Below are 27,135 nucleotides of genomic sequence, written 5' to 3' on the forward strand. Positions count from 1 at the left end.
GAGAGAGAGAGAGAGAGAGAGAGAGAGAGAGAGAGAGAGAGAGAAATTAGAGAGGAAAAGCAATATAAATCTGTTGTCTAGAGATAGGGAGGTATAATAACAAACAGAGAAGCTGTAGGATGGGAAGGTAATCTTTAACGACTACTGCTTCTGCACCAGCAGCTGCTGAGAAAATGAATGACTTTTATATATAAAAAAAGAGGGGGGGTGCCCTGTGGTAGCCCTCAAAGTTCCAGATCACAGCTATTATCTCATTAGGTTCCCATATCTTGCCCTCTCACACTCTGCCCCTCCCTGCAATTAAATGCACTTGGTGCCCTCTCAGAAGAAGAGATGAGATGTCTTGGGGCATCTGAGATTTTTCTGTTTTGGAGACACACTATCAGGTAATCCAGACTGGTCTTGAGATTACTGTGGAGGAAGAGGACCCTGAGCTCCTGATCCTCCTCTAGCTCCTGATGCTAGTATCATAGGCGTGCCCACTGGCCCAGCTCTTCACTGATGTCTAGAAACAATTCCAGCCCTGAGAGATCATGGTTAAAATTAAACCAGAGATTTCCTAAACAGACCCCACAGAGTTTAAAGATAAACGATATGATCCAGAGGCTGGAGAAATGGTTCTGTGGTTATTGTAGAGGATGCAGGTTCAATTCCAAGCACTACATGATGGCTTACGACCAGCCTTTCCAGGAGGTATGACGCCCTCTTCTGACCTGAGAGCACCAGTCATGCACCTGGCACACATACATATATGCAGGCAAAATCACTCCTGCATTCTGAGAAAGGCTTTATGCACATATCTGATTAAAATTTCTTTTTCACTTTTAACTAGTTATTTATGTACATGTATGAATGTGTGTAATTCATGCATATGCATACCTTGGCTAACAAGCACAAAGACAATATCTCCTATTTCTGTTTCATCATCTGATCAGGGGCCACAGAGAAAAGGAGTGGCTCAGAAAAAGGAAATGAGGCTGGCAAGATGATCAGAGGGTAGATACCTGCTACCAAGCCTGCCCTGAGTGAGTTCCATTCCTGAAACCCATTCTCTTGTAAGAGAATCAACTCTTGCAAGTTGTCATATACACATAAACACACACACACAAGCACGCAAACCCACCAGCTGAAAACATATTACAGAAATACACTTAAATCCTAACCTAGACAAACCAACCTCAAACTCCTTCCTCATCTAGAACCAAGTATTTGTACAATGTATTTGAACATTAATCTTGCATTTGCGTGTTAAATTTATCTCATTATGCCTTGAAATAATTATTTTCTGGTTATCTAGCTTTCCTGTTTATTTCTAATACCCCCAAATAGATCCTAACCTCTCAGATTGTGATTTGTGTAGACATGTGCTGTGCCCCTGACTGGATATATGTATGTATACCACATGCATTTAGGAGCCCATGAAGGTCAGAAGAGGTATCAAATTTCCCTGAAGTGGAGCCTCAGATAGTTGTAAACCACCATGAGGGCACTGGGAACAGAAACTGCAAACGCACATGTGCTTTAACTGCTGAGCCATCTCTTTGCCCCTATATAAGCCTACTTAATTTTTACTGACTGATTGAGTAAGTCAGTGTCTTGTGTATACTCCTGATCCTATGCCACCTCCAGAGCTCTAGAATTGGAGGTATTTAAACCACTGTGCCAACTATTTGCTTATTTCCTAGAACGGAAACTTAGTCATAATAGAAAATACAGAAAAAAGTAATGAACAAAGGTTTTAAAACACACATATAATAAGATGCTAGGCTAAAGATATAGTTCAAACAGAGTTCTTACCTAGAACACACAAAGCTCTGGGTCTAATCTTTAATGAAAGAACAGGCACAAAGAGAGAAGAGGGCCCAACAACACATTTGATCTCAGTATTTGGAAGCCAGAGGCAGGGCCAGCCTGGTCTACAGAGTGAGTTCCAGGACAGCCAAGGCTACAAAGAAAAACCCTGTTTCAAGAAACAAAAAAAACAATAGAAGGAGTGAGGGGAAGAAAAGGAAGAAATCCTTAGTGCTATGCCACCCACTGATATCAAGCAAGAGGCCAATGGGCCAATGTAACATGTCGTCTGTCCCTCCAGTACCTACAGCAATACAGAGTCCTGACAAGGAAGTCAGTCATGGCCTCCCCATACAGGTCCTCAACTTGTGGCCTGCCCAGTCTGCTCCTGAGGGTTACTCATCTTAAAATGGCGGCCACAGTGTCAGGATTTTATATGCAGAGGCTAGAGAACTGGCTCAGAGTTTAAGAGCATCGGCTACTCTTGCGGAGCAGCTGGGTTTGGCTCTCACAGATATCCATAACTGCAGCCCAACGCCCTTCTCTGACCTTTGCAGTACCAAAGACCCACATGCAGACATACACATAAAGTAAGATTTTATATCAAGTTCTTGGTATTTTTCTATTTTGAAATCATAATGTAGTTTACTAGTGACAGTGTTTAAAAGTTTAATTGGCTAGTTATTTTCATTTGCTTTCCTAAATAGAACAGAGACTTCAGGTTGAGCGAGAACATCTCAAGGGAATATCAGGGAATAAGGAACAAGACAGGAAGACTGCTTGCTCCAGTTTCCTCATGGGCATGCATGGGCATGAGTGGACACATGTGTACTCATACACACATGTACTAATATTACTACTAATAATAATAATTTTTTTAAAACAGAGGGGTCTAGAGGGATGGGCCAAAGGTTAAAAACTAAAAAAGCACAGACTGCAGTTGTGGAGGACCCAGGTTTGATTCCCAACACCCACCTAGCCACACAAAACTATCTATAAATTCCAGTTCCTGGGTCTCTAACTCCCTCTTCTGACACATCAAGACAAGGCACGCAAATTGTACATTCAGGCAAGACTCATACCTAAAAGTAAATGTCTTAAAATATATTTTTTTAAACTCACAATTGAATCAAAGCACAGTCTCAAAGGTTGAAAAGGAGGTTTTGAAAAATCAAACTAGACCAGAGCTGAGGAAGTACTCAATGACAACCGCTTTCCTACCACTGAAGTCACCCCTTGCATGACCCCCAGGATGGTGGATGGCGGCACCACCTGCAATCCCATAGCTCAGCAAGTAGAGGCAAAGAATGAGAGTTTTAAGGTTAGGCCAGCAAGACAGCTCATCGGTAAAAAGTCACTTGTCCCAAGTTTAACCACCTGAGTTCAATCCCCAGGGCCCACATGGTGGAGGAAGAGAACAAGAAATCTTTAAAAAAAAAAAAAAAAATCAAGATAATCCTCAATTAAACAGAAAGGCCCAGGGCACAAAAGACCTTGTAACAAAAGAAGTTCCCACCTACCAAACAATGTGTGGTAAGGAACCCAAAAATCCAGTTAAAAACACAGCAACTGAGGCCAAAGAGAGAAATCTTGGCAACAGAAAAGGTTAGAAAAGGTGAAACGAGCCAGGCAGTGGTGGCGCATGCCTTTAATCCCAGCACTTGGGAGGCAGAGGCAGGCGGATTTCTGAGTTGGAGGCCAGCCTGGTCTACAGAGTGAGTTCCAGGACAGCCGGGGCTACACAGAGAAACCCTGTCTCGAAAAACCAAAAAAAGAAAAAAGAAAAAAAAAAAAGAAAAAAAGAAAAGGTGAAAGGGCCAGAGCAGGTGCTCAGGGTGCATTATCCCTCCAGGTTCTACAACCAAACCTCAGGAGACTCACTTTAAAGAGAAAAACAATGTTCTTATTTATGGAAGAAAAACCTCTCAGGAGACAAAGGAAATTATGTATCTTAAAGTTACCTGGAAATGTTTCTAGTAATCCTTCTTTCAAAAGCCCTACAACTGCATGGAGAGGGAGAGGGAGGCAGGAAGATCAACAAGATCAAGAAGAGTTCAAGGATAACCTTACTCAACCCACTGACATCATTTAACAGACACAGAATTCTCTTAATCTTAATAATACCAAATTCCTAAGAATAATTTGTTTTCATTAAGCCATACTAACATTACATATTCATGAAAGACGTATTTGAATATGTGATGCACTATCTATGATGAATAACAAGTTCTTCTCTGGACACAGTCTCAAACTCGATAAAATCAAATAAAAGCAAAGCTTACATCTACCAGATTAAAAGAAAATCAACACTCACTATTTTAAAATAGGCCTTTGTGCTACTACAGACATCAAGGAACTGATAACATTTTGTTGAAAGAAAAAGCAATTGGCCTAGAGAGATGACCAGTGAGGAAGTGCTCATCAACAAGCCTGGCACCCGGGTTAAATAAAATCCCTAGAGTTTTACACAAGACAGACTATCACAAGTGATCTTCTAACCTGTCCACACACGCAGGCACACATGGCAAGCACATGTGCTCACACTGTGGCAGGCAAACACACACACACTTTTTTTTTCATTATGAGTTTTATTTATTTTTTAAATGTGTGAGTGCCTGCCTAGGTTATTATGCACCATGTACATGCAGTGCCCATAAAGGACAGAAGAGGGTGCCCGATCCCTTAGACCTGAGTTACAGGCAGTTGTGAGCCACCTGATATGGGTGATGGAAATCAAACCTGGGTCCCTCTGCCAAAGGAGTGTTTTCATTTTTTTCTTCATCTTTAAAAAAGAAGAGGAGGAGGAGGAAGAGGAGGAGGAGGAGGAGGAAGAGGAGGAGGAAGAGGAGGAAGGCGGCGGCGACGACAGGGTCTTTCCATGTGGCCCTGGATGTCCAGGAACTCTCTATATAAACCAGCCCAGCCTCAAAAACCACAGAGACCAGCTCACATGCTAGGACTGATGGTGTGCACTTTACCTTGCTACAGGAAGTGCCCATAACCACTGAGCAACCTCTCCACTCCCCAGAAAAAAATATGAATTATATATACAGGAAGTTACTAGTAATTCTTATTTTCTTTCTTTGCATTTTTCTGTTTTCCACAGGAAGAGGAATTAATCACTTTTATGATTAAAAAAAAAAAAGAAATGCTTTAAAGGGGAAATAAAATCAAAGGTCTTTTTATAAAATAACCAAAAACATGATTTTAAATCTGCACAGTTCCCCATTTTGTTCAAAAATGAAAGCAGAAGTCTTGCTGGGTGTGGTGGGGCAGGCCAGATAGCAGAACATGGGAGCCAGAGGTAGGAGGATAATAGGTTTGAGGCCAGCCTGAATATATAATGGAAAGAGCATCTCAAATGCAAATGTTGAAGACCTAACTCAGGGCTGGAATGCTTGTCCAGTGGGCAAGGCCTGTGGCTGGAACCCTGGCACTGACCTGGACACAAAGAATGCTTCCCTTTCCCAATCCTTCCTCTTAGGCTGCCTTTCTTTTTTTGTTTTTTTCGAGACAGGGTTTCTCTGTGTTTTTCGAGACAGGGTTTCGAGACAGGGTTTCTCTGGTTGTCCTGGAACTCACTCTGTAGACCAGGCTAGCCTTGAACTCTCAAACTCAGAAATCCACCTTAGGCTGCCTTTCTTAACTCTGCTCATATGTTACTTTCTCAGTGAAATTTAACATAGCTAACTGAAATATATAAAATATAAACTCCAGTGTTAGGGAGAAAATGTAATACCAGAACACTTGGCTAGTATGCAAGAAGCCCTGGAATTGATCATAAACACACACAAAGAGAAACAAAGACAGACAGACAGAGCTACAGTTGAAGGGACTGTGGAGGTTACTGGGATCAGCCAGTTTGAAGGCAGGCCATTTCAGCAAGCAAGGCTTCCAAAGGTAAAGATGCAGTTGACAGTGAGCAGCCGAGGCAGGGGAAGGCTGACAAAGAGGGAAGGCTGCAGGCCAGAAGGGAATTAGGGTGAGAAGGCAGGGATAAATGGTTGCAAATGTAGAGAGGGCTGGAAGTCATGAAGAGGTCAGAAGGTAGGCAGAAGCCAAGAAGGGGATGAGACTGAACAGGGACAACTCAACGACAAGGGTGGAACCCTGCTCCAGCCCAGTTATTCTGATCCTGAAAAAGTTACTTGTGCATTAATATGGCTTTATTTCTAAACTGGGGGCATCTGTGAAGCACATCTGTTATCACTCAAACGCTCAGTTCTTCATTGGAGAAGTGCATGTGTCCTTAAAGCTTAGTTTGCAGGGTGAGTGTTTTATTAATTGTTGTTTTGGGAGTATTTTGTTTGTTTATTCTTCTCTTTGTAGTCTGTGCTCTCTTGAGACTAGGTCTTTACTATGTAACCGTAGCTGTCCTGGAATTTACTGTGTAAGCAAGGCTAGCCCCAAACCAATGTTAATCCTCCTGCCTCGGCTTCCTGTCTTTAATACCAGCACTTGGGAGGCAGAGGCAGGTAGATCTCTTAGTTTGAGGCCAGAACTACACAGAGAAATCCTGTCTCATAAAGTCAAAAGGGGGGAGGGGGTTGGAAAGAAAGAAAAGAGTTTAGCCATCAAGGTGGGATAGCTGAATCCCCTAAGCCTTGGGCTTCAGGCCAACTTGACCAGTAGAATGACACCGTCTCTCAAAAGTAAGTAAACTTAATTCATAGAGCTTGACTAGCTTGTAAGAGATGAAGCTTAGGTTACAATGTATCTTGTGATCTGCTCTTCCATACTCTTGGCCAACTTAAGAAGCCTGCAACCTGAGCAAATGGGATGGTCTGCTCACCTCTATTCTAGACCTGCGTCTAGAGAATGGGTCATTTCAGTATGAAGCCTGCTGAGCTTCTCGGGCACTAACAGGAACTTGAATGGGTTAATACGTTGAAGAGGTCCTAAATTTTACCAAATAAAACCTGGATCTATCCAGGTTTTTACTTCTCTGAGCATTTTATACAAAATAAAATTCTATAAACATAAAACTATAAAAAATGTTGTATCAGATGCATTGTGAATCCACTATAATCGAAATCATTTGGAATCATGAGATGTATAAATAATTTCCAAGCTCAGCATTTACAACAGTGTCTCCTCAGGCAACCCTAGGGCAAGCACGGTCTCCAGGATGTGCAGCTTCGCACCGCTCATACAAGTGGCAGATGTCATTTCTCACTGACAGGAGCTTCAAATTCCAGTCAGGCAACTGCAGTCACAGTTGCACTGAATATAAGCATGCCTGCATGTTATTATGGGAAATAGTGGAAAATTTCACAGGCTGACATCCAGAACGTCTGTGGTTTCTTTTCATATTTCTTCCTGCAAAGCAGTTATTAGACCAAATTTTTTTAAAGCTGGAAATTTCCACTGTTTTTTTTTTAAGTATCATTTTTAGATACAAACTAAAAAATGTTCCAAAATTCCAATACATCAAAAATAATTCAGATAAAATTATTAATTAAGTGAAGGGAATAGTAAATAAATAACCTGGGGTCCCCATCACACCTTTGGGAGAAAAGAGACATCCAGTGAGACAGGCAGAAGCCTAAGGGTAAAATAACTTCATATATAAATACTACCATGCTACAAACATGTTGAGATGCTGATTTTCTCGTTAGCATTTGTTTCAAGTACTCAAAAGCTGTTCTAAGTCAGTAGACAGTGAAATAGGAACCATGAAACAGGACCAGCATGGTGGTGGGAGCCTGTAGTCAGAAATGCTCCAGAGGCCCAAGTAGGGGGCAACGTCAAGGCCAGCATGGACAGCAAGATCTCAGAGAAGGAAGGCAGTGTGGGTTAGAGTACACATCTCTTTGTAGAAATGCATTCTACACATCTACATAGCTTATATTTTTAGGGCTAGCATATACCTCTGTGGTAGAGCAACTGCCTAGTGTGTGTCAAGGGTCTGATTCCTAGAACTGAAGTTTCCAGCATTGAGAGGAATGGGGAAAGCACTACAGCCGGGAAACAGCTCACTTGGCAGAGTGCGAGGCAAGCATGACGCCTTGGGTTTGATCCCTAGCACGGCCATGCCAGGCATGGTGGCTATGCCAGAACTCGGAAGAGGAAGTCATATCCAAATTTAAGGCCAGTCTACAGGACATGCAACCCTCTCTAAAAAAACACACTGGTGAGGGTTCTATTTTGTTTATTTGTCTTCTTGATTTTAAGGGAATATAAAAATTCACAGGCAAGACAAGTGTTTTCAGTCTTTGCAGTGGCAGAGGCAGCCAGAGCGTCACTCCTGGGAGGTTCACTGAAAGCCAGTGTTTTAGGTTTTCAGCGCCTTTTCATGGTGTCACACTAGAACGTATATAATGCTCTTCTACATTCTAATTCATATTATTCCCTTTTTTTTTTTGGTTTTTTGAGACAGGGTTTCTCTGTGTATCTCTGGCTGTCCTGGAACTCACTCTGTAGACCAGGCTGGCCTCCAACTCAGAAATCCGCCTGCCTCTGCCTCCCAAATGCTGGGATTAAAGGCGTGCGCCACCACTGCCCGGCATTTTTCCCCCTTTCAAACAATGGCTCATGTAGCCCAAGCTGGTCTCAAATTCTCTCACTACATACTGAGGATGACCTCGAACTTCTGGCCTTCCTGACTCCTTCCTCTCAGGATGCTGGAACTAAAAGCTTGTACCACCAGCCCTATTCATGCAGTGCTAAGGATCAATCCCAGGGCTTCCCGCTAGTTAGGCAAGCACTCTAACTGGGCTACATCCTGAGCCAGACAAAGACTTATTGATTCATTTTATTAAAGGGATAAAAAGATTTAAGTTCCAGACCATTCAAAAATCAAAACTGACTTTTTTTTTCTTTTTCTTTTTTTTGGTTTAGTTTTTCGAGACAGGGTTTCTCTGTGTAGCCCTGGCTGTCCTGGAACTCACTCTGTAGACCAGGCTAACCTCAAACTCTCAAACTCAGAAATCCGCCTGCCTCTGTCTCCCAAGTGCTGGGATTAAAGACGTACGCCGCCACCACCACCCGGCCAAAACTGACTTTTAACAGTCAAATGCAATAACAAATAGCTTCTGCTTAAGATTGCCATGGGCTGGGAGATGGCTGAGTAGGAAAAGGCATCTGCAAGAGGAATGAGAACAGAGCTTAAATCCTAGGCAGCCATTGAGAAGCCAAGTGTGCAGCTGAGTGTATGTAACCCTGCACTCCTATGGGAAGACGAGAGGCCAAGACAGGACAGCCCCTGGAAGCTACAAACAGCTAGTCAGGCCTATACAGTGGAAAAGAACAAAGGACTCTGCCTGAAGCAAGGTGGCCTTTGACCCCCATGTACACACACAGAGCCAAGGTTGTCCTCTGACCTCCACATACATGCATACATGCACACACATGGTGTACACTGATAAACTTTTAACGTTACCTAGACAGGGCACGATGGTGCACACCTTTAACCCCAGTACTCAGGAGGCAGAGGTAAATGGATCTTGAAGCCAGCCTGGTCTATATAGCATATTTCGGGCTGAACACAGCTACAAAATGAGACCTTGTCTCAAAAAAAAAAAAAACGTTTGGACATGTGGTATGCTTGTAATGATAGCATTCAGAATGCTGAGGCAGATGGATCATGGCAAGTTCAAAGCTAGCCTATATTACACACTAAGATCTACACCTTGCCCACAGAAGGGCAATCTATTATGTTATCATTATTATGCTTTTTAAAAAGATTTTATTTATTTTATGTATATGAGTACACTGTTGCTGTCTTCAGACACACCAGAAGAGGGCATCGGATCCCATTACAGATGGTTGTGAGCCACCATGTGGTTGCTGGGAATTGAACTCAGAACCTCTGGAAGAGCAGTCAGTGTTCTTAACCACTGAGCCATCTCCCCAGCCCCTTGTATAGCTTTTTATCTTAACATTTTAGTGACATATTTTTATTTCACTGATATTTTGCTTGCATGTGTGCCTGTGTGAGGATGTCAGATACCCTAGAACTGGAGTTATAGACAGTTGCGAGCTGCCATGTGAGTGGTGAGAATTGAACTTGGGTCCTCAGGAAAAGCAGCCAGTTCTCCCAACCAACCACTGAGCTGGCCCTGCCTGTATAACTTTTAAACCACCTACACATAGCCCAGAACTTGAACGTATCATACACACCACCCCTGACCGTGGGTTAAAAGCAGCCCCACCACTGACTCAAAAGCTACATCAAAACACCTAGCTACTCACTTTATGGGTATGTTAACAGTTACTGTGTTTCTGAGCCGTTTCTTTTTGTTCCCAGGCCCATGGAAGAGTCGGAACAGTATTCTAGGTACAGCCCTATGTCAATCTTCAAGTGTTCCTGTAGCGTATGCCTTCATACAGGAGTGATGCAGGTGCCATGAATCTCAGTTAAGGGCCTCAACTTTAGCAGGACATTTTTTTTTTCCTGATGAAACAGGGTTTCTCTGTATAGCCCTGGCTGTCCTGGAATTCGCTCTGTAGACCAGGCTAGCCTCTGCCTCCTGAGTGCTAGGATTAAAGGTATACACCACCACTGTCCAGCTCAGAACATCCTTTTTTTTTTTTAAGTTTTTATTTTTTCTTTTAAATATCTGTTCTGTATGTGTGTGTGTTTCACTCACATGTATGAGTAAGTACTAAGTGCATACTTGATACGTACAGAGATTAGAGGGCAATGTACAACTGGAGTTACAGATGTGGGTACTGGAAATGGAAACCAGGCTCTCTACAATAATAAGAGCCAGACAGTGCTGTATTTGAGAGGCAGAGGCAGGCACATCTAAGTTCAAGGCCAGCCTGGTCTATAGAGGGAGTTCCAGACAGCCAGGGCTATCTATACAGGGAAGCCCTGTCTCAATCAATCAATCCAGGTACTTGTAACTGCTAAGCCATCCCTCAGCCCCTTTTTATATTTGTGTATCTGTGTTAAGTATGAACAGTCATGCGATTGTCTGAAGAGGATGTTGATCCCTCAAGCTGGATGGAGTCAAAGGCCACATGGGCACCAGGAGCCAAACTTATCCCCACAAGAGCAGCAAGTACTCTCAACCTTTGAGCCATCTCCGTAGCACTTCACAAAGGACTTCTTAACCCGGATGTCTGTACAGTTAATTTTTTATTGCCATGTAACCTTTAGCCAGCCCCAGAGTCTATCTAATTGGCCCTTTGGGTCAGCCTCTGGACTGTTCTCTGCTCAACTCTGATCTGATCACCAGGGTGGGATGGGGAGCGCACAAGACACTCAAGATATGAACTGAAGCACTAACTCTCATTTCTTTGATACGATATTCTGCTATTAATTTCATGGATCCTGGAAGATGATCAGAAAGCCTAAAATTGCAGTTTCTGTTTACCTGTAAATAGAGAACAAATAGGACTGAAAGCTCTCGGCCATAATAAGGAATAGAAAGAGGAACTGGAGGGGCGACTCCAGCTAAGATCACTGCTGCTCCTGCAGAGAACCTGGGTCTGCTTCTCAGCACCCACAGTAGCTCACACATCTGTAACTCCAATTCCACCAGAATGGCTACAGCTTAAACAAGTATCAATATCAGGTACTGGTGAGGATGTAAGACTGGAACCGGCTATGCAATGACATAGCCTCTTCTGTAAATAGTTTCATAGTTTCTTAAATAGCTAAACATACATTTGGCATAAGAGCAACAATTCTACCTCCCAAAAAAAGAAAGCTTTGTGTTCTCACTCAGACTTGTATTCAAATGTTTATAGCAGCATTACTAAGAATAGCCAACAGGTGGGTACAGTAAAATGGTGCTTGAATGGATAATGCCATGTTCACAGCCTACTTGGCAATTGACAGAACTGGTCTATGCAGCAGTATAGATCTCTCAGTGCCAGGTTAAACAATCTGCTGGCATAACCTGGGCTAAGAGTGCTGCTTGGAGGCGTAGCTCTTGCCCGCATGGGACCCTGTGTTCAACAACCACCAGCAACCCCAACATAGATGTTAAGGGGCAAAGCAAATGGCCCAGGGAGCACACCCGAAATCCAAACATTCTGAGAGGGAAGCAGGGGGGTCTGGGACTCAAAAGCAGTCAGTCTAGTTACCCAGCAGTGTTCCGGTCCAGTTTAAGATAGAGAGCAATAAACAGCCTGACACGGTCCCACATGCCTTTAATCCCAGCACTCAGGAGGCAGAGGGAGGTGGATCTCTGTGAGTCAGAGGCTAGCCTGGTCTACAAAGTGAGTCCAGGACAGCCAAGGCTATTTATACAGAAAACCCCATGTAACTTTAATTTTTAAAAAAAATGTATTTTTAATGTCAGTTTTTAAATGCTTTAACCTCCCTTTTAGCCAATCACTCACCAGAGGTAGTGGGAAAGAGAAAATACAGGGGAAGTGGACCTGTTTGGAAAGGTTCTTTGGAGCAACTCCTGTCTGGGTTGTCTGGAAATCGGCAGTTCAGTTCGTAGGTTACTAGCAGCAGCAGCTCAGTCCATTTGCACACCAGACTGCTGGGAGAGCAAACACGAATCAACAGCAGTGGCACTCACTACCTAGCAGAGAGAGCCAGGCCTCAGCCTCTGCTCAAGTCAGCAGGAGGGACCAGGAAGAACGCCAGAAGTGCTCTCCTTCTGAAACAAAGAAGCGAAGATCAGCGAAGACTTGATACCTACAAGCACTGCACAGCCAGCTCTACCAGCAAGCCAAGCCCAGCCCCTGTCATTGTCCCTGAGTCTTATTTAAATCCTCTGAACATCACATGTCCTCCACAGGTCTAGAACATTCATCTGTCCCAGCTGACATCACTCTGCCAATCAGCCTAAGTCTGAGGAAGCAGCAACAAACTGCAGCACACCACCAGAAGGTTTTTGGTTCACTTCTCTCTATGGAGTTCTAACAAATGTAGCTCAACTACATACCGCAAGGAGGACCAAAATATGTGTGTTGTTAGCAAAGCACCCTTCATCTCGTGTCTTCTCACATGCTTGCTTTAGCAGAACATCCTTCTTCCTGTGTCTGTTTTACCGAAACACTACTTCATGAGTCTGCCTCAATCTTTCACCTGTGTCCACTTCAGGAAAACACCCCTTTATGTGTTTGCCCCAGCAAAACACCATCCAACACACCTGAATTCCCAAAGAACCCTTAAGTTTTTACTTCAACCGGGTCTCAGAAGAAAAAAAAAAAAGATACATAGCAAGGTCCAGTCTCAATCTCACTCAGACTGGGAGGGCTGATGAGAAATGACAATACACAGTATTCAATCCTAAACAAACTACATAAAAGCAACTAGGAAAAGTGAACCTAATCGGATCATAAAGTATCGGATAAGTACACACACACATCCATTGCATTTCTATACACTAACAACGTTACTCAAAACTGGAGTTTAGGCCGGGCAGTGGTGGCGTACTCCTTTGATCCCAGCACTTGGGAGGCAGAGGCAGGCGGATTTCTGAGTTCGAGGCCAGCCCGGTCTACAGAGTGAGTTCCAGGACAGCCAGGGCTACACAGAGAAACCCTGTCTCAAAAAAAAAAAAAAAAAAAAAAAAAAAAAGAGGTTAAGACAGGGGCACCCCATTTCTGGGCCAGCCTAGATGATACAGAACTCAGGGTTACTTTATATTAGGATGGATAGATGGATGGATGATAGATAGATAGATAGACAGACAGATACAGATAGACAAAACAAACTATTTTAATTATTTGTGTTGTTGTCTGTGTTAGGTTTTGGCAGGGAGGGTGTTGCTTTGAGGTAGAAAGTCTCACGTAGCCTGGGCTGGCCTCAAACTTGCTATACAGGCATAGGTAACCTTGAACTCCTGATCTTCCACCTAGAGGCTGAGGTTCTAAGTTTCCATCACCATCTAGCAGATGCTTATAATTACATTTAAAAAAAAACAAAAACAAAAAACAAAGAACTTAGGGGCTGGAGAGATGGCTCAGTGGTTAAGAGCACTGACTGCTTTTCCAGAGGTCCTGAGTTCAATTCCCAGCAACCACAGAGTGGCTCACAACCATCTGTAATGGGATCTGATGCCCTCTTCTGGTGTACATGAAGAAAATGACAGTATAGTATGCTCACATAAATATGAGAGAGAGAGAGAGAGAGAGAGAGAGAGAGAGAGAGAGAGAGAGGAGAGCTCCCTGCAGTGACCCGGAGGAAGGTAAAAATAAAGAACCCAACAAGTATCGACAGAAGTCTTTAATCCTGGCACTCAGGAGACAGTGGAAGGCAGCTAGCTCACTACAAATTGAAGACCAACTAGGGCTACAGTGAGATGGTCTTTTAAAAGCGGGAGAGGGAGAGGCAGAGAGAAGAGGAACTTGCTTGGTATGGGGGAGCTGGTTTGTAGGAAGAGAATCACCAAAAGTTCAAGACTTGGTGCATGGTGGTGCATGGTAGTACAGCTGATTATAATCACATTTTTAAAAATAAAGAATAGGCAACGGTAGTAGAAATCTTTAATTCTAGCACTCAGGAGGCAGAGGCAGGGGGATCTAAGTTCAAGTCCAGCCTGGTCTACATAACAAGTTCGATGACATCAAGGGCTACATAGAGAAACCCTGTCTCAAGTCCCACTCCCACCCCCACCCCCAACCCCAACCCCACCCCCAATAAAGGTTCAAGATCAGCCTAGCCTACAGGAGTAAATTCTGAGCCAACCAGGACTATTTATTGAAGCCTTGTCTCAAAAAACCACAAAAACAATTTTTAAAAAGGAACTTAGAAGCTGTTGTGCAACTCAGTAGTAAAGTTTTTGGGATCCTTGATTCAATTCTCAGTACCACAACACACACACACACACACACACACACACACACACACACACACTGTAGGACAGGAGCTCAAGTAACCCAGACTACCCTAAAAGTCACTATGTAGGCAAGGATGACCTAGAATTTCTGATCTTGCCTCCACCTCCCAAAGCCTGGGATTAAAGTGCCAGTATAATCAGTTTGTTTAGTTTTAGGGATTGAACTCAGGGCTTTGGGAATGCTGGACACTTTATCAATTGAACTGCATCTCCAACTCCATTCTAAAAATTACATGAAATTCAAAAGAATCTCTCAAAATACGTCGGGCATGTGGAAGCTTGGGTGTGCATCTCTCTTTCTCTTTCTCTGTCTCTGTGTGTGTGTGTGTGTTTGTGTGTGTATGTGTGTGTGTAATTCTATTGGTAAACTGATCTAACATTAAGAATTTTAGCCCTTCCAAAAGTTATTTTATAAGATAGGCCATAGATTCCAAGAAACTATTTATAAAACAGCTAACAAAACTTTTGGCTTTATGGGCTGGAGAGATGCTCAGCTCTGAGGAGTACTGGCTGCTCTGGATCAGTCCAGAACCTACATGGTTCTTCACAACTGTTTCCAACTCCAGTTCCAGGGAATCAGATGCCCTCTTCTGGCCTCTGTGGGCACCAGGCATGTAGTTGGTGCACAAACATACAGATTAAACATACTTGTTGTTAGTATTGTCTAAACTCCACCTCCACAGTTATCTGGCAACACCCAGATATGCTCCTCCCCACAGTTACCTGGCAACAGCCAGGTAGGTGTGCCCACTATAAAAGGGGCTGCTTGCCTCCTCCTCTCTCTCTTACTCTCTTGCCTCTAGCTTCTCCTCACTCTTCCTCCCTTCCCTTCTCCCTCTCTCCACGTGGTCATGGCCGGCCTCTACTCTCTCTCCTCCTCTCTCTCTCCTCCCGCTCTCCCACTCTCTTAATAAACCTCCCCTCGTGGAACCATCTTGGCCTGCTGTGATCTGTCTAAGCTGCGCGTGACCTTTTACTTGTAAAAAACAATTTTTTCTTTTGGCTTTTGGAGATAGGGTTTCTTTGTCTAGCTCTGGCTGTCCTGGAACTTTATTTGTAGACCAGAGTAGCCTTGAACTCTCGGAACATCTATCTGCCTCTGCCTCCCTAGTGCTGGGATTAAAGGCGTGTGCACCACCACCACCTTCCAACCTCAAAAATATTTACTCAAAAAAAAAAAAAAAAAATTAGCCAGGCGGTGGTGGCGCATGCCTTTAATCCCAGCACTTGGGAGGCAGAGGCAGGCGGATTTCTGAGTTCGAGGCCAGCCTGGTCTACTGAACGAGTTCCAGGACAGCCAGGGCTACACAGAGAAACCCTGTCTCAAAAAAAAAAGAAAAAAAATTAACTAAGATTACTTGAAACTGTATCTATATAAAAGTGGAAACCTTTTTAAATTTGGGGGTGGGGTAGGAGGGTTGAGGATCAAACTCAAGACTTGAGATTGATAGACAAAGTACACCAACACTGAGCTCCACACGCTTTAGTTTTTTTGTTTTTCCCATGCAGGGTCTTTCTTCCTTCTTTCTATTGTTTACTTATTTAATTTGAGAAAGGCAGTGGACTCCACTGTAGGCAAGTGGAGGTCAAAGGGTAACTTATTGGTGTCAGTTTTCACTATGTGGGGTCATTAGGCTTGCCAAGTGCACTGAGCTACCTCACCAGGCCCTCAGACAAGATCTTAATGGCATCCAAGGCTGACCTTGAACTGAAGACCTTCTTGCCTAAACCTTTTCTGTTTGCTTGTTTGTCTAACTTGTTTTTCTTGATGTGTGTCTGTCTGTGTATGTTCATTGTATATGACTAATAATAGAGGCAGAATAAAAAAGATCCAACAAAGATGCCCTGGAGCTGGACTTACAGTAGCTCTCAGTCACCAGGAGACAGAGCTGAAAGTGAAGCTCAGGTGATCTGGAGAACAGAGCCCTCTCTCCACCTTCTGCTCCTGAGGTCATAGGCACTCGGCTCAGCTTTCCTTCTTACTTTTTGTTAGGATTAGGTTTGTTTTATTTGTCAAGCCAGGATGTTAATCTACAACCTATGCTGGCTTCAAATTTTGATGATCCCTCTGCCTCAACCTCTCAAAGGCAGGGCTTACAGGCATGAACCCCACACCAGACCTAGGAAACTACTTTCGTACCTTACACAGTCACATCTACAAAGGCGAAATCCCTAAGGCCACGGACCCCGAGTTCCAGCTTAGTAACTTCTAATGAAATGAATTTGTAAATATGGTAATACTCTAGTCTGTCCTGTGAAAGAACACCACTGACTCTCCAAGGTAGGCAAGATGTAGGGAGTTCTCCTCTAGAGGAATTTGCCTTTCCTAGTTGCTGTCAAACAGGTTCCAACAGCAGGAGAGACTTTGGCTGGGACAAGAGTTGTGTCATTAAAACAGAACTACCAGCAGGGTGTGTTAGTGCAGGCAAGCAGATCAAGGCCAGCTGGGTCTGGAGTTCCAGAGCCACACAGACCCCGTCAAAAAACAAAAACAAAGCCCTACAACTGTCAAAAAAAAAAAAAAAAAAAGAGAGAGAGAGGACAAACCAGCAGTGGCCCATAAACCCAGTACTGGGGTTCTCTGCTACACAGCAATAAACTCTAGCCCTGGCTACAAAAGATCCTCCCACCTCCCCGCCTCCCCGACTGGCCAGCACACACCACCTACATCCACAGCTTCTAGGAAAATCTTCAAAGTAAGTCAGCACTAAGCTACACTCACATCATCTGACAGGAAGAGCAGAAGTGAGGAGTTGGTGGGATGCACACGTAATCCCAGCGTTTGGGAGGCAGAGGCAGGAGAATGGCAAAATGGAAATCCACCTACTCTACATGGCAAGTGCCAGACCTTACCAGACCCTGACTGAAATATAAAAAATAAAAACAGAAAGCTTGGGGCTGGAGAGATGGCTCAGTGGATAAGAGCACTGACTGCTCTTCCAGAGGTCCTGAGTTCAATTCCCAGCAACCACATGGTGACTCACAACCATCTGTAGTGGGATGCCACTTTTCTGGTGTGTCTGAAGACAGTGACAGTATACTCATATACATAAAATAAATAAATCAAAAAAAAAGAAAGAAAGAAAAAAAAAAAGAAAGCTTGGCAGGATGTCCCTATGCCATGTTATTGGGATGGCTCAGGTACACACAGCAGTCTCAAAAGAACTGCCCTTGAGAAAGACTGCCAAAAGCATAAAAAGTCTTGTTGAACTCTTCACCACCAGAACTCTCCTCAAAGTAACACCCGATTCAACACTGCTCAGAGGGCAGAGGGGACCCCCAGGCTGTCTTACAAGGATCTTTTTCAGTTGTTTTGAAACTGAGAAAGGGATCCTGCTGCTCTTCCAATAGCAGTTAACTTCCATTATTAAAAAAAAAAAAAAAAAAAGCCAGTTTGAAACAGATTATGAGAAACAATTGTTCTTAAATAAAATAATTTAGTCTTGGATTTCAGTTAAACAGTGTTCACCCTAAAAACCCCCCTTTTCCTAGTGATGCCTTTCTCTCCCTCCCCAGGCTTTCTCCTCTATTGTATTGAAGCTCGCAGATGCCAGCGATGGAGGAACAATGCCACAACACAGCTGCAGGCTTCCTGCCTGCCCGCCAGTCATTATTCTCAAGACCAGAGGACTTTCAAACGCTGCTTGGGTTGCTTTGAAATTCCCTCTTTCAGATTTCCCTCCTTCATGGACCATCTACTGAAAAGAATGGCTTCAAAAATGTCTTGCTGCACCAACCAAAATTCTAAGCAAGCCTTGGGTATGATGAGCTACAAAAAGCTTGGTAAAAAGCCAGTGAAATGTACATAACAGGAGGGAAAGCATACTTCTGACTAAGCACATGGATATATTAAACCAGTTTCTGGGGAAAAAACAAATTATATCAAAATTGTCAACATTAAACACTGAACTATCACCATCAAATTTAAGAGGGGGAACTACCAAGTGTCTCAAACCATGAAAAGGCCAAGACGTCCCTTCTTAAAGACAGTTTACACGAGAATGAAAGACATTTACGCATCTTAAGTTTCCGAGAACAGAACAGATTACCAGCAATCGCCTGACAACCTGGAGTCTCATTTCCTCTGATCACATTTTGAATGTGGAACACTCAGTAAAGTCTTACCAGATTGCTGAGCTATCCCAATGAAGAGACTCAAACACAAGCAGTTAATTATCTCGTCAGCAGACTGTGGATTTTTTACCCTTTGTCCAAAAGAATTAAAAATGGGAGATGCGTGAGTAACAACTTGTCAAACTGGTAAAATGAACAGCAACTCCCGAGATATCTTATACTTACAGAAAAACAAAAGCCCCGACAACATCTAGTAAATCCTTACTCTATTACAACAAGAGAATGTAACTAATCCCCTGAAGTTTAGTGCAATGGGATTCAACCTATACAGTTAACACCAATATAACCAACTGTAACACAAATAACCAAGCATCAGGCTCGTCCCCCTGAGGACAGGGCAGACTTCTGGAGCCCTTCCCGCCCAGTGCTCAGACTCAGGGCAGCTGTGCAGCTGGGCCAGGATTCCCTTCACACCATTCTATGGGCAGCCAAGAATTCAGTACTACAGGGAAGGTTCAGTAGCACAGCGGCAGCCTCTGACCAAGGAAACCAGACCTCTCAATGGAACAGCAGTACAGAATAGTCAACCAAAAAGTCACACCTCTTATTGAATCCATCACAGAGAAGAGAAAAAGAACACAGATAACCAACTGGGGCGAGGCAGATACTAGTTCATTTGTTCTGAAAACATTTTTTTTTCCAAGATATATTTCGCCAGTCAGGTGAGACTCTACTCAGCCTGTAGCCCATATAACTGTGGTATGGTTAGTTAACTATACCTTTACTACTGCCCACTGTAAACTGATCTAGACAGCAGTTCTCACCAAGCTAAATAAATTAATGCTGACAAACTGGCAACTCCATTTGCAGGCTAAGAAGACTATCTAGTGTGTGGTGAACTAGTCTCACTCACTCCTGCTGAGCACCTTCTGATCATTTTCCTGCTAACAACTTTCCAAAAGATATAATAAAAGGAAAGGTGATTACATCAAGTCAATTCCATCATTTGTTGGGGGACTGAAAACAGGTTAGAAGTTGGGCAGTGGTGGCGCACGCCTTTAGTCCCAGCACTTGGGAGGCAGAGACAGGCGGATTTCTGAGTTCGAGGCCAGCCTGGTCTACAGAGTGAGCTCCAGGACAGCCAGGACTATACTGAGAAACCCTGTCTCGAAAAAGAAAACAAAAAACAAAAAAAAAAAAAGAAGAAGAAAACAGGTTAGAGCTGTGAATAAAAAATATATATATAGTCTTAGCCCAAAAGAATCCCCAGAAACCCCTTCAGGAAACACTGGATAAATATTTACCTAACATTAACTAAGGATTACTCCCTTCCACAGAGACCCTCCACACTACCAATCCTTCCCCTCCTAGAATACGCTCAAGGTGAAAGCCACATTTCACTGCAGCATCCCACCTCAAAACTCCCGGCAACCTAAACCGTCACATCCTTTCAATTACTTTGAGAGAAAGTGAACATTCTCTCCACTGCTAATGTGTGGCTCCAAGAGCTCTAGCCAGTCAACACAGCAGACTACACCATGCTACTGTGTATACATATTGTGGTGCAAACCCAGCTGGTGCAGCCATCCCTTGCTCAATGGATGGCAGGCAACAAGAACAACTCTTGTTTTTCCAATCCCAGAGAGCCTCAGCAGAGTAAGGAGGGTATTAAATGTGGCCAATTTGCTATGTAGACAAACTGCCACTGGAGGCAAGAGTCATTCTAAACTTGCAACAAATTAAAAGTTTCAAAAGTACATCCTCTGGCAAACAATTAAAATTACAGTTTTAAAATGCAAAGAGAAACCCTAAAGCCACTTACATCAACAACCAATTAGAGACAGGACTCAGCATTTGGGTTTGGCTGTTTCATCTAACCCTATTACCCAGACTAAAAGACACTCTGAAACTGTTCTCAAACAGTAGTTTTCAATTTAATAGGAAAACTATTAAACTATTAAACTATTTTGTCCCACAGCTATGGCACAAAAGACTAGATGGTGATGTGCTGTATGACTGTACAGGTGAAGAATTTCCAAGGGGTACCCCATTAATGACATGCAGGGACCTAACTCAGGTTGTTAGGTTGTCCAAACACCTTTAACCACTGAGGCATGACTCTAGGCCAAGATAGGATTTTGCAATTTTTTTTTTTTTCGAGACAGGGTTTCTCTGTGTAGCCCTGGCTGTCCTGGAATTCACTCTGTAGACCAGGCTGGCCTTGAACTCAGAAATCCGCCTGCCTCTGCCTCTGCCTCCCAAGTGCTGGGATCGAAGGCGTGCGCCACCACTGCCCAGATCATTTTTTTCATTAGTAGAATGTCCCTGACATAGCAAGAAACTATTATTTCAATGAGTCGAAATGGGCTTCCTGGCACATGAACCCACAGACGCACATGTACGTGTACACACACACACACACACTAAAAAAAAGTTGTTGGGACTGGAGAGTTGGCTCAGTGGTTAGCAGAGCACTTGTTGCTCTTACAAAAGTCCTAGGTTCAATTCCAAACACCCACATTGTAGCTCACAACCATCTGTAACTCCAGCTCCAGGGGACCAAGCACCTTCTTCTCACCTCAGCAGACATTATGGTACTATACATGCATAGAGACAAAAATATCTATACACATAAAGTAATAAAAGAGTTTAAAAATCAGAGCTGGAGAGATGACTCAGTGATTAAGAGCACTGACTGCCCTTCCAGAGGTCCTGAGTTCAATTCCCAGCAACCACATGGTGGCTCACAACCATCTGTAATAAGATCTTCTGCCCTCTTCTGGTGTGTCTGAAGACAGCTACAATGTGCTCACATAAATAAATAAATCTTTAAATAAATAAGTTGTCATTTCACTCCATTTCTTGAGAGGTAGATGCAGGAGAGGTACTTCTGCTCTATGGAACCTGGTCTACACAGTGAGTTAAAGGACAGCCAGGACTATACAGTAAGACCAGTTCTCAGAAAGAAAAAAAAAAAAAAAAAAAGCAAACAAAATCATGTGTCAAGAATGCATTCGTGGAGTTCCAGGACAGCCCGAGCTATAAGAGAAACCCTGTCTCGAAAAACTAAAGAAAAAAAAAAAAAAAAAGAATGCATTCATGGGGCTGGAGAGATGGCTCATCAATCAAGAGCACTGGCTGCTCTTCCAGAGGTCCTGAGTTCAATTCCCAGCACCCACATGGTGGTTCATGACCATCTATAAAGGGATCTGATGCCCTCTTCTGGCATGCAAGTGTACATGCAGCACAGCACTCATACATAAAATAAATAAATAAACAAAATTAAAATAGTGCTAGGCCATACTCATAAAATAGGGAAAGGGCCCACAGAACTGAGTTGGAAGCTACCCTGGTCTATATCATTAAAAAAAAGAAGATAAAGAAAGCCTTAATGGGCTGGAGAAGCAGTTCAGTTCCAGAACTCTTGCCTAGAATGCATGAGGCCTGGCCTTGGGGCTCAATCTCAGACCCAAGAAGAAAACAACATGTTGTAAATAATCACCTCAAAAGAGAATTCTCCTCACACATCTCCCAGAAAGAGGACCCCAGCCTCTCAGTGCACTCCCTCGTTAATAGATGAGTTCATATTCACTAAGAGGTTGGGGGTGCCCTACAGAAATTTTTATACCAGGGAAAATACAACCTAAAATCACTTTCAGAGCATAATGAAATTAGCTACGGGTGTGAATCAGTAGTACAGCACTCAAAAAAAAAAAAAAAATAGACACAGGGCTGGAGAAATAGCTCAGGGGTTAAGAGCACTAGCTGCTCTTGCAGGGGATTCAAACAACCACATGGCAGCTCACAACTGTCTATAACTCCAGTCCCAGGGGACTAGAAGCCTCCTCAGTTACCAAGCACATATATGGTACACAGACATATATGCAGGCAAACACCTATAAACATAAAACTATAAATTAAAATTTTTTTGTTAAAGTCAGAAACTATTTAATATAATCCCTAATAACCTAGCTCAACAATCATGCTGGTTTTTTGGGGTTTTTTTTTTTTTTTTTTTTTTTTTTGGTTTTTAGTTTTTGGTTTTTTGAGACAGGGTTTCTCTGTGTAGCCCTGGCTGTCCTGGAACTCACTCTGTAGACCAGGCTGGCCTGGAACTCAGAAATCCGCCTGCCTCTGCCTCCCAAGTACTGGGATTAAAAAGGTGTGCGCCACCACTGCCCAGCCATGCTGGGTTTTTTCTAAGATTATTTCCTAATGTACGTGTGCCTTACATGAGTTGTATGTCCTCCACATGCATGCATGAGACTGGAGGACAGAAGACAGCATGATCCCTAGAACTGCAGTTACAGATGGGTGAGCTGCCTTGTGGGTGCTGGCAAGCGAACGAAAGTCCTCCAGGAAACCAGTAAATTCTCGTAACCACTGACTCACCTCCCACTCCCATTCAATAATTTTAATGAACCATTAGCATTTTTTAAAATATTATTTATTTTTATTTTATGTATATGACCGTTCACTATACAAATGCATGTGCAGCACTGGGGAAGACAGGTAAGGGCACTAGATGACATACAGCTCAAGTTTTAATAGGTTGTGACCTGCCACGTGGGTATTGAGAACCAAACCTGGGCCCTCTGAAAAGGCTGCAAGGACTCTTAACCCCTAAGCCAGCTCTCCAATTCCCTGTAGTAATTTTTAAAAACCATTCTAGCAAAACAAAGTGGTCCAGGCCTTCATTCTCACTTGAGAGACTGAAGCAGGAGGCTGAGTTCAATCAAAGCTGGCCTAGTTGCTAAACTAATTCACTTAATTATTCAGGGACTGACAAAAAGTAACAATAAACAATCCTGAGGTGCCATATGTCTCTAATCCCGAACCTGAAGGGTGAGGCAGGCAGAAATATAAGCTCCAGGTTCCACAACAGCCTGAGCAATGAGACCATCTCAAACCACCAAAGTGTGCTGGAGAGATGGCTTAGCGCTTTAAAGCACTTGCTATGCCTTCAGAGGACCAGGATTCCAGGCTCAGCATATGCATGGCAGCTCGCTATTTGTAACTCAATTCCAAGGCATCTGACATTCTTCTGGCCTCCACAGACACCAGGCACAGACACGGATGTGGTGCACCAACCAACATACATGCAGGCAAAACACCCATACATGTAAGTTTGCGGAGCTGGATTATATATAGTTCAGCGGTTAAGAGCACTGGCTGTTCCTGCAGAGGACCTAGGTTTGATTCCCAACACCCTCATAATGGCTCACAAACATTTTTTGTTTTTTTTTTTTTAAAGATTTATTTATTTTATTGTGAGTACACTGTAGCTGTCTTCAGACACACCAGAAGAGGGCATCAGATCACATTACAGATGGTTGTGAACCACCATGTGGTTGCTGGGAATTGAACTCAGGACCTCTGGAAGAGCAGTCAGTGCTCTTAACCACTGAGCCATCTCTCCAGCCCCCATGTTTTGTTTTTATTTTTTGAAACAGGGTTTCTCTGTATAGCACTGGCTATCTTGGAACTCATTCTGTAGACCAGGCTAGCTTCAGAGATACACCTGTTTCTGCCACCAGAATTCTGAGGCATAGGACACTAGGCCCTACTCACAAAGCACCCTTAAATCCAGTTCCAGGGATCTGACACCCTCTTCTGACCTTTTAAGCAATAAGCACGCACATGATGCACAGACATACATATAGGCAGAATACTCACACATATAAAAATAAAATAATCCTTAAAAAAAAAAGACAATCTTGATTATATGCTGAAGTCTGTGTTTTAAAGACCTCTTTGAAGGATGTTTTCTGATGAAAACATCCTCTGTAGCTGCTTACAATTAGAGCCTCAGGCTTTGCCTACAATCCCCAACTACAAAATGTACTACTATATGCCGAAAGCTAGCATGCGCGCCTTTTTGTTTTTTAATGCTGATTGGACAATTAAGTCTTTTCTATCAACATATAAAATACCCTATAATTTGGGATCACCGGCAGTTTAGATTACTGCTCATTTAAATTCAGAACCTGAAGCTACCTCCAGCGACAAGAGCTACAGTGGTTGGTATCACATTACTTATTACAAACAGAGGCTTCATCTTACAATGAAGCCTCAGGGTTCTACATCCCACAGACTATTATTTCTTTAAGGGTTTTAGTACAGCAAACAGTAGAAGCACTAAATTCAACAACTTAACAACTATCAAGTTTTTTTTTTTTTAATTCATGTAAATCAGTGCACCAGGTGGGTGCCTGATACCCACAGAGGCCAGAAGAGGGCGACCGATCCCCTGGAACTGGAGCTATAGATGGTTGCTGGATGCTGGGAGTCAATTCCAGGTCCTCTGGTAGAGCAGCAACCAGTGCTCTTAAGCACTGAGCCATCTCGCCAGCTTCTACAGGTTTTAAATAGCAAATAAGGAAAGCACTACTTCCCCTCCCCCACACACGTCTCCCTGTTCCTGCTCTCAGTATATACCAGCTGGGGTTTGTTTCTAATGGAAATACTTTAGTCTTTAGTCCCAAAGCCAAACTTACTCCAAGAAATGCTAACAGCCATTGCCTCAGAGAGGGTTTCGAGTGGAAGCGATTCCTTTTTCAGTGTTTTCCTTTTCAGATATGGAAAAACCTATTCTAAATAATTGATAGTCATTTAACTTTTTAAAAGAACAAACGGCTCACCGGGCAGTGGTGGCGCATGTCTTTTTAATCCCAGCACTTGGGAGGCAGAGGCAGGAGGATTTCTGAGTTCAAGTTCAGCCTGGTCTACAGAGTGAGTTCCAGGACAGCCAGGGCTACACAGAGAAACCCTGTCTCGAAAGAAAAAAAAAAAAAAAAAGAACAAACGGCTCACAAACTCCAAGGTTTCCACTGCCGTGTTAGTCTGTCCACAGCAGTGTTTGCTGAAGATCTAAATCCATACACCCTTAGCTCCAGCAACTCATTCCTGCAACAACCTGAGAAACATACTGTGAGAGGCTTTGGCACAGCAGAGATCAGCCAACCGATCCGAGGGCCGGCGTTTAAATCTCAGGACACAGAAACCCTGATACAGGACCTCTCATCTTATTCGGTCTACCTAACCCTGCAGCAGACAGGAGACTGACTCTCCTTCCTGGTTTTTTACCTCACAATCTTAATTACAAAAACAAGCTGGCTTTGAGGCGCAACTCAGAAACTGCAAAAAGGGGAAGTCTTCGAATTTGGGAGGGGAAAAAAGTTTCTCGACTTCAAGACACTCTCCAACCTTCCGTGTCATACAGTGTGGAGTCCTGGGCTCCTGCTGCGCGGGCCCAAGATGCTCTGGCCTCTCTCCCAGCTGCTCTTCTGGCTAACTTTTCCACCCTAGACACCCTCAAGCTGCCTAAGAAGTAGCACTCCCTCCCATTCTCTCGCAGGCTGTGCGGCTCGGGTTCATTTAAACTACTGCAAACAGAATCAATGAACGAACCTAGACTGAGAATTTCGGAAGATGAAAGCGACCACGGTGATAGCCGATACCAGACGGCAGAGCCCGTATCCACGCCGCACAGAGGGGAGACCCCACACTCATCCCATACAGACAGCAGAACCCGCATCCACGCTACACACACCTGGAACTCCTCATCCGCAAAGCATCCACCCTAGACACATCGCGGACCCCGCATCCACCCGGTCTTAGCCCCACACAGGCCGCAGACCTTACACTCAACCCTCACACCTCCACGCACCGGGCACACACCAGCACACACCTCGCACACCGCACTCCCTGCATCCACCCTGCAGACCCCGCACTCGCCCAGCATCCACCCCACACACCTGGCAGACTCGGGAGCCACACCACATACCTGGCACATCCCGCAGACTCCACATCCATTCCACACACCCCGCTCTGACCACGCACACACCCCGCGCTCACCCCGCGCGCACCGCAGACTCCGTGTCCGCCGCGCCCGCTCGCAGCGGAGCCGCAGCTTCTGCCGGAGGAGCCGCCCGCGTCCGCCCCGCCGGGCGGCGCCGGCGGGAAGAGGAGGCTACGCTGAGCTTCTCCGACCCGAGATTCGGCGGGGGGAGTCCCAGGAGCAGAGGCCGCGGCCGCGAACTCCTCGCGACCCTGCACGGGCCCCGGAGCCCAGCGCCGCCCGCCCGATCCCTGTCGCCTGAGCCGCGCGTTGCTGGCGACCCCAAGACCCCCGCCTCAGGCCATGCCGCCGGCCTCGCCTGCCGCTCGCCACTGCCTTTCTCTCCACTCACCGCTAGCCGCCATCTTCCCCAACGCTGTTCTCGATCGGAAACTCACAGCTCAGCCCCGGCCGCCGACACCGACTCCGCCGAGGCCGCCGCCGGCGCTCTGAGGAGCTGAGGCAGCCGCCGCTGAAGCCGCGGCGCGGGGGCCGCCGGGATTTGTAGTCCCGCGGCCACGCCCAGCACTACGGGTCCCAGGGGGCCGTGCGCGAGGCAAGGGGCGTGGCCGCGAGGCCTGGGTTCCCCTCAGCTCACCCAGCAGCTGGAGCTGAAGCGGGCGTCCTGGGTTCGTTTTCCTATGTTCCTGTCTCGATCCTGGAATTCCTGACATCTAT

The 27,135-nt window shown here is 44.4% G+C and overlaps 1 protein-coding gene across 4 annotated transcripts in view; it reads right to left on the minus strand.

The window, feature by feature from the left end:
- Ncoa3 (nuclear receptor coactivator 3) overlaps nt 1-26,916 on the minus strand; it is an 87,889-nt gene extending 60,973 nt beyond the window's left edge. For all 4 annotated transcript variants that reach the window (XM_028769500.1, XM_028769501.1, XM_028769498.1 and 1 more), the window contains exon 1: nt 26,810-26,916. The gene's annotated coding sequence lies outside the window, so the exon portion shown is untranslated. The remainder of the gene's footprint in view (nt 1-26,809) is intronic.
- Between the last annotated feature and the right edge of the window lie 219 nt (nt 26,917-27,135).

This window comes from Grammomys surdaster, unplaced genomic scaffold (genome assembly GCF_004785775.1).
Source record: "Grammomys surdaster isolate TR1022 unplaced genomic scaffold, NIH_TR_1.0 193, whole genome shotgun sequence".
Lineage (NCBI taxonomy): Eukaryota > Metazoa > Chordata > Mammalia > Rodentia > Muridae > Grammomys > Grammomys surdaster.